This window comes from Oryx dammah, unplaced genomic scaffold (assembly GCF_014754425.2).
Source record: "Oryx dammah isolate SB20612 unplaced genomic scaffold, SCBI_Odam_1.1 HiC_scaffold_4, whole genome shotgun sequence".
NCBI lineage: Eukaryota > Metazoa > Chordata > Mammalia > Artiodactyla > Bovidae > Oryx > Oryx dammah.
This window is the reverse complement of record NW_024070188.1, coordinates 57,261,732-57,277,418: the sequence shown is the minus strand read 5'-3', so window position 1 is coordinate 57,277,418 and position 15,687 is coordinate 57,261,732. Positions and strand designations below refer to the sequence as shown.

The 15,687-nt window shown below is 36.8% G+C and overlaps 1 long non-coding RNA gene across 1 annotated transcript in view; it reads right to left on the bottom strand.

Moving 5' to 3' along the window:
- LOC120863027 overlaps nt 1–14,686 on the bottom strand; it is a 34,072-nt gene extending 19,386 nt beyond the window's left edge. The window contains exons 1-3 of the long non-coding RNA XR_005720907.1: nt 14,660–14,686; nt 14,226–14,303; nt 11,756–11,811 (exon numbers count right to left, since the gene is read on the bottom strand). This is a non-coding gene — a long non-coding RNA (uncharacterized LOC120863027). The remainder of the gene's footprint in view (nt 1–11,755; nt 11,812–14,225; nt 14,304–14,659) is intronic.
- Between the last annotated feature and the right edge of the window lie 1,001 nt (nt 14,687–15,687).

Here is a 15,687-nt window from a genome sequence, read left to right as displayed (position 1 = left end):
CATCATTGACACAATGGACATGAGTTCGAGCAAACTCAGGGAGATAGTGAAGAACAGGGGAGCTGCAGTGAAGAAGCCTGGCAAGCTGCAGTCCATGGGGCTGCAAAGAGTTGGATATGACTTAACAACTGAATAACAATGACTCTATTATCTGATTTACCTGGTTATGAACTCACCTCAAAAATGCTCTGAATTATTTTTGAATACAATGAAATTCTTTAAAGACTTAACAAAAGGCCTTCATAAACATGTTCCCAGACTATATGGCAGAGGTTCATAAGAAATTGTTTTCTCTTTTATGGTTGTTACCAAATAACTGACTCACTGAAAGAATAGATTCTAGAGACTGCCTTTGGTCGACTAAAATAAGCTTGTCAAACAAGAGTCATATCATTTCCACTAGAAAGTAATTTTCAGTATCCAATCAACTAAGATATTAACCTTTCATCTGCTACAACATCAGGAGATATATGTGTTAAGTAGAAGTGAAGCAACCAGGGTAGCTGAAGGGTTGGTAGAGGATGGGACATTCAGACAGCTCAAAGAAATGGCAAATGACCAGTCAGCATGGGAATACTGTCTTAACCAACCCAGTGGTTTTTCTAGTACTGAATACATACCAACTGGTACCTGCCTGCCTCATATCCCATACAGGATGGCTAATAACAAAGGGAAGTGAATTTAGAACTCTTTTAAGTACTCACCTTTCCTTTGTAACTTAATCGTGACCCTCCCCTTTGCTCTTTCTGGAAGATTCTTACATTATAAAGCCTAAGAGACCCATTTCCATTGCTACAGAAGTATTACATGATTTTTTTTAATGAATATAAGCTTAAAATTATTATTTTCAATTATTCAGGTAACATCCAGATTCTTTGTGAGTTATACCTGTCAGATTACTGACCTGAAATAAAAGACTTTCTCCATTTAGCAGGAGTCCAGTTTTCCCTACATTATGCAAGCAGATAGTTCACTGAGAATACAGTTACATTTACTAGGCTCTAAACTAAATCAGAGTTGACTCATTGGAAAAGACCCTGATGCTGAGAGGGATTGGGGGCAGGAGGAAAAGGGGACGACAGAGGATGAGATGGCTGGATGGCATCACGGACTCGAAGGACGTGAGTCTGAGTGAACTCCAGGAGTTGGTGATGGACAGGGAGGCCTGGCATGCTGCAAGTCATGGGGTTGCAAAGAGTTGGACATGACTGAGTGACTGAACTGAATTGAAACTAAATCAAAAGGATAAACTCCCTGCAAATAAACCCCCTAAAACATATTAGCTATTTGACCTTGGATGAGAGATTTGTATTCCCTTGAGGTGTTTCCTCTACTGAAAAGTGAAGGCGTGGTACTAGACAGTTTCTGAAGTTCTTTCCAGAAGTAATATTCTGAGATCCTCTCTCGAAGCCAATATATTCCATTAGCTATGAATCATGGGGACTTCCAAAACAACTTAGTCAAACCTAATCCAATGCTGGAATCTCTACTACAATGTCTGTTTGACCATCTCCATTTATAGGAAATTTACTACTTCTGAGGCAGTCAAATGAAACATCCAACAGTTATTTTCACCAGAAGTTTCTTCTTTCTCCTAAGTTAAAATCAATATTTCTGAAACTGTTGACTATAGATCATAAAAACTGAATATCTTTACATAATTACATCTCTCTATAGCAGGTTTGGGCTTCCCTGGTGGCTCAGACGGTAAAGTGGCTGCCTGCAATGCAGGAGACCGGGGTTCAATCCCTGGGTTGGGAAGATCTGGAGAAGGAAATGGGAACCTTCTCTTTCACATAGCAGGTTTACTATATTGAATTTAACAACTTTTTAATCAACAACTTAAAATAAAATTGTATGTAAGTTTCTTGGTGGCTCAGTGGTAAAGAATCTGCCTGCAATGCAGGAGATGGGGGTTTGATCTCTGGGTGAAGAAGATCCCCTGGAGAAGGAAATGGAAATCCACCCCAGTATTCTTGCCTGGGAAATCCCATGGACAGAGGAGCCTGGCAGGCTACTGTCCATAGGGTCACAAGAGTTGGACATGACTGAGCAACTAAACCTCCATCACCACCATAGTTGATTTAACAATGTTGTGTTAGTTTTAGGTGTACAGTAAAATGATCGATTTTTTTCAGGGCTTTCCAGGTGGTGCAGTGGTAAAGAATTTGCCTGCCAGTGCAGGAGATGCAGGTTCGATCCCTATGTTGGAAAGATGGCCAGCAGAAGGAAATGGCAACCCACTTCAGTATTCTTGCCTGGAAAATCCCACTGACAGAAGAGCCTGGTGGACTACATTCCATAGGGTAGCAAAGAGTCAGACACGACTGAGCACTCACTATTTTTTTCATATTCTTTTCCCATTTAGGTTGTTGCATAATACTGAGCAGAGTTCCCTATGCTATACAGTAGGTTCTTATTGGCCATCTATTTGAAATATAGCAGTACATATCCATCCCCAACTCTCTAGCTGCCCTTCCCCCCACCTCTTTCCCCCTGATTACTATAAGGACACCATTTCTTAAGTTATATGGTTTCAAACTACATCTTCTATAATGTTCTACTTTCCACATTGGGCTTCAAACCAAGAAACACAACGACAACCTAGACTTTATGAAACATACAATATAGATTAAATATTCTCATAAATATCTTCATTTTCATGTGGATTTTGTATAGCTACTTTAAGAATAAGTGACTCAGTAAGTAAAAGGTATATGCTATACACATATATTCATGAAGAATGATATTCAAATATTTAGAAAGTACTGTTAGATTGAGTCAAACATAGTGTGACCTCATGGACTGCAGCCCACCAGGCTCCTCTGTCCATGGGATTCTCCAGGCAAGAATACTGGAGTGGGTTGCCATTCCCTTCTCCAGGGGATTTTCCTGATGCAGGGATTGAACTTCCATCTCCTGCATTTCAGGCAGATTATTTATCATCTGAGCCACCAGGGAAGCCCCAAATATTACCATACATAGTAATACTGTCTCTGAAACTTCATCATACTAGAAACATGTGAGAGAGTGCTTACAAACCACTAATGAGTTTTAAACTCATAGAGTTAGTTTTAAACTAATGAGTTCTATTCAGTCAAATGCTATGAATAGCAATGTATCCAGTTTGTTTACTTTCATTTGCCACAGTTATAGGTATCCATATCACTCCTATAAATGTTGGGATACAAACCCTACTTAATTTTAATCATAAACAAATTATTTTTCCATGAATTTGGATTTATCTGTCTGCTTCTCTACTTTCAAATCAATATTAAATTAATTCTTTAAATTAAATTGTAAAGTCAAAAATAGCAGAACAACTTACTGAATATCTTAATTCTAGGAAAGTACAGACCAAGCACAGCAACTTGCATGGATAAGCGCTGAATACATCTTTTTTTTTTGATTATTTATAAAGTGAGGAGTATTCACAAATGATACTGGGAACAGACCTCAGCACTTCTGTGTTTCAGAATAATCTTGATCTACAGCTAGATCAAGAAAATTAAAAGCATTTGTGGATGCCTATGCATTAAAATTATGGACTTCCCTGGTGGCTCAGATGGTAAAGCATCTGTCTACAATGTGAGAGACCTGGGTTTGATCCCTAGGTTGGGAAGATTCCCTGGAGAAGGAAATGGCAACCCACTCCAGTACTCTTGCCTTGAAAATCCCATGGACGGAGGAGCTTGGTGCAGGCTACTATCGATGGGGTCACAAAGAGTCGGGCATGACTGAGTGACTTCACTTTCTATGCATTAAAAGGTACTATATGCAAAGCAACAAATTAACTTTGCCATGAATATTGTGTTTAAGTTTCTCATTTGTAAAATAGAAGGAACACCACCAAACTCTTCTGCCTGGTACTGTGCAGCCATCAGAGGAGGGAAAAGCATGTGAAAGAACAACGGAAATCCTAGAAAGGAACCCTACAGACAGTAAGATGTTTAAATAGTTGCAGTTACTCTTGGTATCCATATAAGCACAATGTTTATTCGACTATGAACCTAAATGTCTGAACCCTGTATTAAAAAAAAAATCAAGCTAGAATTTCCTTGGGGACAAATTTTAAGACAGTTTAGAGATTTTCGTGCTTATTTTACTTCTAACCAAAAGTACTGCAAAAACAGCCACTGTCGTAATTCTTTCACACCTCTGTTTCCAATCTTGGCCACATTCTCAAAAATGAAAAAGATGTGTTAAGATAGTCAGGGGAAAAGTTCAGTGGATGCTACTGAACCTCTAAAAAAACTTTGGAACAAAAGTGATGACAGTTGCATTTTGGTACTCAATTTGCAGTTCAGTCTACTGAGATAGTCAATTTGCTCTAATTTCTAGAGTTTTGGTGATTAAACATTTTAATTGTCTATCCTCTTTTCTTTATACTTATAATCCTTATTCCCAGAACTGAAATCCTATAACTGCCAAAGGCAATGGAACATATAGGTGCATTCAAACTCTGCCAAATTTGAAAACGAGTTCAAGCCTACATATTTAATATTCATTAACTTCAGTAATAGAAGCACTTGATAATAAATCATGTGTTTCCTCTCACACTTACTCTAATAAGAATTCACAGGAGACTCAGGAGAGTGTGGAAAGAGAATAAGAGCCATCCTGTTAGGATAGACATATCTCAATATTCAACGATCTCCTTTAAGGTCATGCTAAGATCCTGGTGTGGTAAAGGAATTTATGCCAATCTTCTTCAGCTAAGGAGAGAAGGACTCTATAAGATAGGCAAAGAGTAAGATGGAGAATAACAGCAGGAAAAAAAGAAAAACAGAATTCTTGATGGTGAAAAATCCCCAAAAACAAAATGGAAACTAATATTCAGGTAGATTATTTTAGGTGTTTTGATGATGTCATTCTTTCAAGGGCCATTAGAAGTCAGTGAGTTATTTAAAAGGAGAGGTTAAAAGGGTTTAAGGGAACTAAAGTCCCACAATTTCCAGGAAATAGAAAGCACACATCTACCCTCATATGCCTTTAAGTGTATAATTAAAAGAAGAAAGCTTTAATGCCTTTCTAATCATGGCAGCCAGGACTTCTATGCTTTATTTTTTTACCTAAAAGAAGAAAAACAACAACAGTGAAACTAAAACCACCAAGTTCAATTTCATGGGCCAAATCCTAAAAATAGGTCAGACTTTGCTTTCTTACGGAAAGAAATACAAAGTAAGAAAGAAAAAACCAGAAGATCTGAACTGCTTCACAAAGTTGTCTGAATATAATGTCAAGTCCACAAGGATGCTTGGTTTTTAGGGGCTTCTTGTGAACTGTGTTGAGGTCTAAACAGTCAACAGTGACCAAATTCACAGTGCTGGAAGGTAGTAGGGAAAAAAATGCTATTAAAAAGCATACATGCTTGGCTCTTTATGTTAATATTTGAACATACAATTTCGGTTATTACAGAAAATCTTCATAGCTGTGGTTTAGAGTTTTATAGGTTAGGGCTTCCCTGGTGGCTCAGACGGTAAAGAATCTGCTTACGATGCAGGAGACCTGGATTTGATCCCTGGGTCTGGAAGATCCCCTGGAGAAGGGAATGGCTACCTTCTCCAGTATTCTTGCCTGGAGAATTCCACAGACAGAGGAGCTTGGTGGGCTGCAGACCATGGGGTCACAAAGAGTCAAACACGACTGAGTGACTAACACTACTACTATTCTCCATATGCTCACACATAAATTGGTAAGACTAATCATGCAAGAGTTTACTCTGCATTTTGAATACTAGTTTCAGTATGTTTTTCTGCATGTATCATAAGGACTATGGTTTAAAATAAACACACTCACTAGTGACCAAGCTCACAATGCTGGTAAGTGACAAAAAACATAAGTTATTAAAAACATATGTGCTTAATTCCTATGCTAGTGTTTAAACATAACAAATTCAGTTATTATAGAGAAACTTCATAGCTATGTTAGGTCTCTGTAAGTTCACATATTAAATGATGGAATTAAACATATAAGACAGTCTGACTATGCATTTTAAATACTATTTTCAGTATGTTTTTCTGCATTATCATAAGGGCCATGGTTTAAAATAAAGAGTTTATATTTGTATGACACATAATTAAATATAAAAGAAAACAATTTAGGATTATGATTCAGAATTTTTCTTCAGTATCACATCATCATTCATAAATATCCTCCTTAGTTTATAGAGTATACTCCAAGATAGACATTTTCATTGGAGTAGTATTCCTAATTGATCAACTCAGCCAAAATTTTCATTAAAATGATACATCTATTGAGATCAAGAGAGGAAGCTCAGACTCTCATTGTTCTACATATATTTGCCCTCTAGATTCATCTTTCAGCAAACACTTATAGAGTATCTGCAACTGTGCCATAGGTTATGTTGGAGACAAAGATAAATGACTAATCAGCATGCATTAGTGGAAAGAGGTTAAATAATTTATGTTATTAATTGCTTAGTTCATTGCCTATAACAGAATAAACCCTCAGAAGGTTTTAGCTACTGCAATGGTGGCAGTGACAATGATGACCCATAAGAAAACATTCTAGAATTTCTGTGCTTTCAGTTTTCACAAATACACTGTGCCATTAATTTAATTTTTAATAACAACAAGCTCTCTTCCTGCCAGGAAAGAAGGGTCGGACAAACGAACAAAAACATAAATACAATGCATAATGCAATTAGAGAGGTAAAGCCAAAGTACTGTGGTCCCTCCAAAAAGGGTGTAAAAATGAGGAAAGACTGCTTTCTTGCAGAGGTTAGTATTCAACCTCGGTTTTGAAAGATGGGAAGCACTTAATCAAAGAGTTCCGCTAGATTACAGAATACATAAAAGGACCTGTCAGGTAACAGAGCAGCTGATCTCGAATGCCAAGCTTAGAGTTTATTTTAGATTTTATTCACCAAAAAAATAGGAAGCCTGTAAAAATATTTGAAGAAGGAAGTAAAATATACAAATTCATGTTCACATAAATGCAAGCATATATGTCTGCATGCATATATATTTCAAAGTACAGCCCTATCCTATTCCAAAGTACTTTCTTCCTTCCTAGTCAATAATTTACTTTTCCATTCTGGGGACACGATGAGCTGGCTGCGAGGGCAGGCTCGAAGAGCTGGGTGCATATGAGGTCAGGCACTGTGTCCTAGGCTTGGCAGGCAGGCACACAGGCCTCAGGTGGTGAGGCTGGGTGACAACCTGGACTCTGTAGGGCCTGAGGAGACTTTGCCTCAGGAGACCTGTGGATACCCTTGGGGAAGGCTGGAAGCCAACAGCCCATGTCTCATGAAAGAAGCCTTATTTGTTCTGTAGCACTTGCACAGGAAGGATTGTACTAGAAGACTGAAATGCTACCTGTCCTAGAGGCTGGGAGAGAGACAGCTCCTGTTTAGATCTGGAAAGATCTGGGAGCAGAAAGGTTGCTTGTCTGCATCTTAAAACATGGATGATTATTTTTCTACTGTTTGAAGTGTTAGTTTCCTAGGACTGAAATAACAAACTGAGTGGGTTAAAACAACAGAAATGTATTCCCTTCAAGTTCTGGAGGCTGGAAGTCCATCAAGGTGTTTTCAAGGCCATGCTCTCTTTGAAGACTCTAAGGGAGGAGTCCTTTCTAGTCTCTCCTAGTTTCTGGAGATTGTTGGCAATTCTTGGTGTTCCTTGGCTTGTCTGCAGATGCATCTCTCTAACCTCTCCCTCTGTCTTCACACAGCCTTCTTCCCTGTTTGTGTCTGTGTCCAAATTTCCCTCTTCTTACAAGGATGCCAGTCATTAGATTAGTGCCCACACTAACACTGTGAACTCATCTTAACTCGATTACATCTGTAAAGACTGATTTCCAAATAAAGCCATATTCATAAGTTCCAAGAACTGGGACTTCAACATACCTTTTGGGGGAACACAATTCAACCCATAACAGTTGGCTTGTGGATCAGCAAAGAGAAACTGCTGTGTTTCCCATCATTCTCTTTGATCTAGAGATCTAACATGCTAACTAAGGTAGGAGAATGGTAAAGAGAGGCTGGATTCATAGAGATTTCTGACAACAAAACTGGCAGGATTTGGTAATAAATCCAAATATATCTTCCATCAAATCTGGGCACTTTTTAGTTCATTATTTCCTCAAATCTTTTTCCTGTATTGTTTTCCATCTCCTTTTCAGACCCCCCTTTTATTCACATTAGACCTTCTGATATTATCCTACAAGTAACAGAGTCTTGGTTCATTTTTATTTCAAATCTTTTTTTTCTCTTTATTTAGATCCAAATTGAATTATTACTATTAGCTGTCTTCAGGTTTATTGGCTTTTTCTTCTGTCATCTTCAATCTTCTCTTAAGCCCATCTGGCAATTTATTTTCCCTTTCAGATTGTGTTTTTTCAGTTCTCTAATTTCCATTTGGTTCTTTTTTGTGTGTACAAACAGGGTTTGCATTTATCTGTTGAAATTTCCTCTACTGACTTATTTTGATCATATTTTTCTTTACATTTGTATATGGTTGTAACAGTTGATTTAAAATCTTGTCTGCAGATTACAATTTCTTGGAGTAAGTCTCTGTTGATTACTTTTTCTCTTGAGTATGAGTATCACTTCTCTGTTCTCTTCATATATTTAGTCATTTTGTTTTGTCTCCTGATTCTTGTAGAGAGTGTGTTACATTCCTCTGAAGAGTAGAAATGATTTGTTTGTTTTAGCAGGAAAATACCTAGGAAAACTCAAAGTCCAAATTCTGTTTGCCCTGTGGTGGCCAGTTGCTAAATCTCTGTTCAATGCTTTCAGCATTAGGTGGCTACCCTCTACCACACATGCATACTTCAGAGGTCAACCAGATGTTTGGACAGAGTCAACACAAAGAATTTTGAGCTCTCCCACTGTGTTTCTCTCCTTTCTAAGATTTTCACCCTCACTCTCCAATCTCTGTGCTAAGTACTAAGTCACTTCAGTCATGTCCAACTCTTTGCCACCCTATGGACTGTAGACCGCCAGGCTCTTCTGTCCATGGGATTTTCCAGGAAGAATACTGGAGTGGATTGCCATAACCTACTCCAGGGGATCCTCCCAACCCAGAGATCTAACCAGCCTCTCTTATTGTCTCCTGCATTGGCAGGCGGCTTCTTTACCACAAGTGCTACCTAGGAAGCCCAGTCTCTGTGGTAACCCTGAAAATAGTGCTGAGTGGGAATATGGGAAACTCATCTAACGCTAGTCTCTTCTTTGAAGTATCAATACATCTTCACTTCTGCCCACCTTTTTTTGTCTTCAAATAGCTTCAGATAGTTGTGATATATATACACGCACACACACACACACATACACACATACATATAATCACACACATGCAATATGTATATATGCAACTACATGTGTGGATATAAAATTATGCATACGTTGTGGATTTATGTATATATTGTTTATGTGTATAACGTTCTCCCTGGAATGGCTGATCTGATCTGAGTTACTCTGCCATTACTAGAAGGAGAATCCACAGCATTAGATGCATTCCCTGTTTAAAAATTAGGGGAAAAAAGTAAATAATAAAGTCCTTAAATGAAAAATGAAACATAAGAAAAAACAACTTAATACTAAAATGAGCAGAAGAATGAGTAAACCACCACTTAATAGAGGGGAAAACACAAATTGTCAATAAATGTATAAAAAATTATCAACTTTAGCAACAGTGGAGTAACTTCACATTAAGATAATAAAATTATACTCATTTTTTAAAATTAAGACAAATAACAAAATCAAGAGATGGATCAATGGGAATTGATCTGCTTGTAGAAACAAAAAAGTGTACTTTGGAAAAGAACAACTTCATATTATCTTGAGAAGCTGATCACTTGCTATGATTCAGCAATTCCATTCCAAAATATAAACAACCTAAAAAAAATCTCCTTATTTGTACATCAGGAGAAGTGTGTCAGAATGTTTAGAGAAGTATGTTTCATAATAACAGTAAAAACTGGAAAATCAAATCTCCATTTCTAAAATGACAAATTTTGATACAATCACAAAGTTAATATCACACAGCAATGAAAAGAAATGACCTACCACTACAGACATTAATATGTATTATCTTAGAAATAATATAGAGTAGAAAAAGACTAGAAAGATAAGTATGAAACCATTTTTATAAAGCTTAAAAAACACAGGTATAAGTTATATCTTCGATTCATGTGTATATGTGGTAATTTTTAAGAGAATGAATAATGAAAAATTCAGCATAGAAAGAAACAGGAGATGGATAAGGAAAGAATAAAAAGATATTTGGCATTTTTCTAATTCTTATAGAGATGATGGATTTATAGGCATACTTTTTAAAATGTGCTATGTAAGTATTTACATTTACAGGAAATTTTGTATGTATAAAATAAAATGTAGAAGAGGCAGAAAATGGAGACGGCTTGGAAAAAGTTGACTAGTATTATAATAGCAGGGAGAATATCTTGCTCCTGTTTTCAGCTAAGTAAATACTTCTTGGCTAAATGTATATTTTTGTAAATCCCAATTTGAATGGCATTTAAATAATTAGGTCATCAAATACCTTTAAAATTAGCCTACTTTTTGGAGTTACAAGGTTTTCAAAGGTCATATTTCTATTAAAATGATAATCTGGGTATTTAAAAACTAGCAATTTGTAAAAAGTATATTTTGATAAAATAATTTTGACTTCAATTTTATGTACTCTTGTACATAGTACTGGCACTTATAACTTAGTAATAAAGCTTATTACTTAAATAAGCCCTCCCCTTTGGTTTACAAGTAGTTTGATAGTATATACCTAAAAACTATTGACATAGAAAATATCAAAATCTATTATTTCCATGTGAAAAGAAAACATACCAAAGATTTCATCTATTGTGATTTTAGGCATTCAGTACTGGTGTTTGGAAATTATGGAACAATATTATGACCTAGTCTAATTCCTGTATAAAATATAGGTGCATTTATATATATATATATATATTCATTTAATATTAGTAATGCATAGAAAAAATGTAGAAAAAGAATAGACACCAGAGTATTAACATTACCTCTAGGGCTCCAGAAGAGGAAATGGCAACCCATTCTAGTATCCTTGCCTGGAAAATCCCATGGCCAGAGGAGCCTGGTGGACTACAGTCCAAAGTATTGTAAATAGTCAGACACGATTGAAGCAACTTAACACACATACACACATCTCTAGGACTGGGATTAGACCTAACTTAATTTTTTAAGCAATATAGTTCTATAAAAAGTTTAATGTTTCAGTAGTTTGTGCTTTTTTATAATAATAAAAATAATGAAAAAATCTAATCTATTATTTCTAGATAAAGTTTCTGAGTCAAATCCTCTCCATCAATATCTCATCTAAATTGATATGGGTTTTTTTCTTTTCAAAATGTGGGTCATTTTGAAAGAAATGCTTTCAGAAGAAAACCACATATGATTAATGCTAACTTGAAAAGATACTCTAAAATTCTGTGGTCTTCTTAACATCACATGTTGAATAAAGCTATTTGGGATCATATGATCATATTGCAGACTTCCCAAAAAGGCCACAGAGCCTATTTCTAGTAATGTTATAGAGTTCATCTTGAAAGCAGCTTGGAATATTTAGGGAAATAGTCACAATTTGGAATGTAATTAAATTCTTAGTCATTAGGGTAAAGAACATACCAGACAACAATCAATATGCCAGGCTTTCTTAGGCCAAACAGAATGTGAATTATAAACCTAGAAATAAATTCCAGAGAGGAAAAAAATTCCTTATTTGTTTCTCCTACTTACCAAGTATGTTTTAAGTTCCAATGGGTCAGTTTCTCCAATCTGATGATCTTGGAACACTGAAAAATAAAATTATAAGTGATTAAGAGCAGGGACAATGCCCATTTGGAGTAAAGTTAACATCTTTCCTATTCAAGTGTGGTCTGTGGGCCAGATGGGAGTTTGGTAGAAATGCAAACGGTGGCCCACCCAGACTTACTGAGTCAGAATCTTCATCTCCACAAGACCCCCATGTGATTTCTGTGGATATTACATTGAGGGACTCACTAGTGTAGATTAAGCTTATTTCAAATAAAGTTACATAAAAAAACCATTTGCTTTTCTTCAGGTCATTAAATTAGACAGTAATGTATATAAATAATATGAGAAAGATGTTGCTGTTGCTCTTCTCTTTTAATCTCTTTTCTACTAAAAAAACTATATTATGTATCTTTTTCTAGATATTTGTTTCCGTAAAGTAAAAAAAAACAGGAAAGGAGGAATTTCCCTTAGGATAAAGGACACAGGCAAGATCTTCAAGGGCAAATACCAAGCTGGAATTATTGTTCTGTTAAAAATCCTTTTCTGCTGTTGTTGCTGTTTTTAATTAAAGGATAAAAGAAAACAGAATCCCAGTAGATATTAACATTTTAATGTATGAAGTTTGAGTTAAGAAGACCTGGAAGAACCCAGTTAGGATGCTGCCATTAGAGTTTACACATAACACAAAAACTAAAAAGTTTTAAAAATATTTAGAAACAGGGCTTTTCCTAATTCCCCTGTGTAATCCATAGGCAAGTACCATCAGCTTCTGCCCCACCATACATTTCCAGGAGTTCTGCTTCTCCTCTGAAGCCCTTCTCATCCAGAGCACCATCTCTCTCCTGGGCCAGAGCATTAACCCCCTAACTGGTCCTCCTAACTGGTCTTCCTACGTAGCTCCTTGCCTCCCTGCAGTCCTTCTCAGATGGCAATCAGAAGGACCTTGTAAACATAAACCAGACTGCCAACTTTATGCCTTAAAGTCTTCCACTGGTTCCTACACAATGGCCCAATAGGCCCCCCGGGGAAGGACCCCTGCCTCCTTCACCACAGGTTACCCCCCTATTCTTCCCAGGTGCACCCACACCAGCCTCAAGTCCTTATTTCTGGCTCTTTTCTGCCTCTGGGTCTTTGCATCTGTTCTTCTCACTTCACCCTAACACATATACTCTGGCTTTTTTCACACTCAGCTCATTCTCATCCTTCAACTCAAAGGTTACCTTTGCAGACAGGCTTTTCTGGCCTGGCTGCATTATTTGAAATAGCACCTGACCCCTCACACCCCAGTGACTTTATCTCATCATTCTGTCTTTCCTAGTATCCCATGTGTGAAAGTGTTAGTCACTCAGTCATGTCCAACTCTTTGCGACCCCGACTATAGCCCACCAGGCTCCTCTGTCCATGGAATTCTCTAGGCAAGAATAGTGGTGTGGGTAGCCATTTCCTTCTCCAGGGGATCTTTCCAACCCAGGAATTGAACCTTGATCTATTGCATAACAGGCAGATTCTTTACCAACTGAACCACCAGGGAACTCCCATAGTATAAAACATAATAATCTTTCTGATTGGGTCCCCTGTTAATTGCCTGTCTCCCAGCTGGACTTTGTGGTCTGTGAAAATAGGACTGGTCTATCTTTTTCACTGCTCTGTCCCTAGCATACAGAAGTGCCCAATAAACATGTGATGATGAAGCAATGAATGAAATGAAATGAATTAACACTATCAAGACATGCTTCTTAGATGGTTATTATTATTGTTAATTATTTCTTAGTAACTTCTTTCAAATAGAAAAAAACTTAAAACATCCCAGAGGTATCATTGTACTATAAGTCATCATTAATATCACCTTCAAACCTTTCATCAATATAATAATCTCTAGATATCACGGCCACTAAGTTTAAGAGACTATGTCAACCAAGTCATCTAGCTCCAAATCACCTTTGATAGTGCCCACAGATATTTTCTTAAGAATCACATCTAATGTCACACCTATGATAGACACACAGATAGTTGTCTATACAATCTGTTTTCCTTTCTTCCTTCCTAATGGAACCTGCATAGCTACGGGAACAGAAATGTGTCCAGATAGCATTTCTCAGCTTTCCTTGCAGTAAAGTGAGAGCCATGAAACACAATTCTGGCCAGAGAGACAGAAACCTAAATCTTTAAAGAAAGTTTTGCATTCTACATGAAGACTCCACTAGTTGCTATGAGTTGCTTCCACTAATTTCCAACCTGAGACTTGAACATGGTGGCTTCAGCCACAGCAACCACCACTCAACCACAAGGAAAATACGAAGAGAATCACAAAGACCTTGGATCTGATACCCTTGAGACATTGAACCAAAACCAGCAACTACTAGTCTTCCAAAGAAAGAAGGAGAGAAGGAAGGAAAAAAAGTAACAAAAATTGACACACATACAAAAATGAAAAATCTCAATAATACTGTACCTGTGAAAGAAATTACATCTCTAATTTCTCTCAGGAAGAAAACTTTAGATCTGGGTTACATCAGTGATGCCTTGAAACCTTCAAGGAAGAAATAATACCAATCTAACACAAAGGCTTCCAGAAAAAAAGAGATAAGGAAATATTTCCAGTCTCATTTTGTGAGGGCAGGATGTGATATCAACATTGAACAAAAATTTTGTATGAAAGAAATACAACTATAGCAAGCAAATCTCTCCCCTGAACACATATATAAAATTCATGACACAAAATATAAGCACAAAATTAAATTCAGTTGTAAGTTAAAAGGATAAATACCAAAACTAAGATTTGTCTCCACTAAATGTGCCCACGTGATTTAATATTTAAAATCTTTTAATAAAATTCAACAAACTGAAAGAAAAGCGAAAACTCATATGTTATTGTTATTTACCCACCAAGTCATGTCTAACTCTTTGCCGCCCCATGGACGATAGCGTGCCAGACTACTGTGTCCATGGGACTTCCCAGGCAATAATACTCTTGTGAGTTGCCAGTTCCTTCTCCAGGGGATCTTCCTGACCCAGGGATCAAATTCGTGTCTCCTGCATTGCAGGCTGATTCTTTTACCAACTGAGTGAACACGGAAGCCTGAAAATTCATATGGTCATCTCAAAAGAGCTAGGGAAAAATCATCATTTGATAAAACTCATGTTCATTCATGGTAGAAAAACTTTTTAGCAAATTAGGAATACTGAGGAACTTCCATAATCAGATAACCACAAAAACACAACAAAATAGAAAAAGCCAAAGGCAAACATCATAATTTATAACAGAATAAGGTGCGTTTCGTCAACTGGCACATAGTAGGTACCCAATAAAGATCTGTTGAATGAATAAAGTTTAATTTATCTTATTTAAAAACAAAAACACTAAAATATGCCTGTCATAAAATAAAGCTTTCTTAGTAAGACAGTAACTGCTACTAGATAATATTTTCAAATAAATAGAACAACATTTTCTATTTTTGTTACATTTTCTTACTGCTCCTCTGTCCATGAAATTCTCCAGGCAAGAATACTGGAGTGGGTTGCCATTCTCTTCTCCAGCAGATATTTCTGACCCAAAGATTGAACCTGGGTCTCCTGCATTGCAGACCTGGGTTTGAACCCTGGGTCAGAGAGTCCCTGGAGAAGGGAATAGCTCCCCAGTCCAATATACCCCTCAATTAAATACATAACTAAATAATCTGGTAATGGCACCAATTGTTGAGAATTTACTGTGATCCAGTCACTTCACATTTGTTACCTTATTTAATTATTACAAAAGCCTCACAAGGCAGATACTGTTAATATATGCAATTTACAGATGAGGAAAAAAAGGCTTAGAGTCATACAGCTTGCCTAACTCACAAAGTTACTAAGTGGCAGAAGGGTTTGACCTCAAATAATCTCTCTCACAATACCTTTTTAACCGCATGTGTTAC